Genomic DNA, 724 nt, shown 5'->3' on the forward strand with positions numbered 1-724 from the left:
TACTTACATCAAGACAGTTGTTGTCGAGACGAGAATATTTTTGTGTTTCACTTTTGTTTGAACTTTTTCCTCGTGTTCTTCAAACTGTTTTTCACCTCAAAAGTCTTGGAGCTAGAAGTGAGGAGGCGAAGAGGAGAGTGAGGGCGTGTCAACTTAACATCATTTTAGTCTTTTAACTTCACAAACATTCCAGAATGTTCCGACGTCACAGGAAGTGAGCGTACGACCGATCGGACGCATGTTCCGACATCGCAGGAAGTGAGCGTAGGACCGATCGGACACATGTTCCGACATCGCAGGAAGTGAGCGTAGGACCAGTCCGACGCATGTTCCGACGTCACAGGAAGTGAGCGTACGACCGATCGGACGCATGTTCTGACGTCGCAGGAAGTGAGCGTACGACGATCGGACGCATGTTCCGACGTCACGGGAAGTGAGCGTACGACCGATCGGACGCATGTTCCGACATCGCAGGAAGTGAGCGTAGGACCGATCGGACACATGTTCCGACATCGCAGGAAGTGAGCGTAGGACCAGTCCGACGCATGTTCGGACGTAACAGGAAGTGAGCGTACGACCGATCGGACGCATGTTCTGACGTAACAGGAAGTGAGCATACGACCGATCGGACGCATGTTCCGACATCGCAGGAAGTGAGCGTACGACCGATCGGACGCATGTTCCGACATCGCAGGAAGTGAGCGTAGGACCAGTCCGACCCATG

General features: G+C 52.6%; 1 protein-coding gene across 1 annotated transcript in view; it reads left to right on the plus strand.

Moving 5' to 3' along the window:
- The window catches only part of syt9b (synaptotagmin IXb), a 19,422-nt gene extending 19,068 nt beyond the window's left edge, over positions 1-354 (plus strand). Inside the window, exon 8 of the mRNA XM_087796724.1 lies at positions 1-354. This exon is cut by the window's left edge and continues 680 nt beyond it. The gene's annotated coding sequence lies outside the window, so the exon portion shown is untranslated.
- The last annotated feature ends 370 nt before the right edge of the window (positions 355-724 follow it).

Source organism: Callionymus lyra, chromosome 8 (assembly GCF_982586985.1).
Source record: "Callionymus lyra chromosome 8, fCalLyr1.hap1.1, whole genome shotgun sequence".
NCBI classification, from domain to species: domain Eukaryota; kingdom Metazoa; phylum Chordata; class Actinopteri; order Syngnathiformes; family Callionymidae; genus Callionymus; species Callionymus lyra.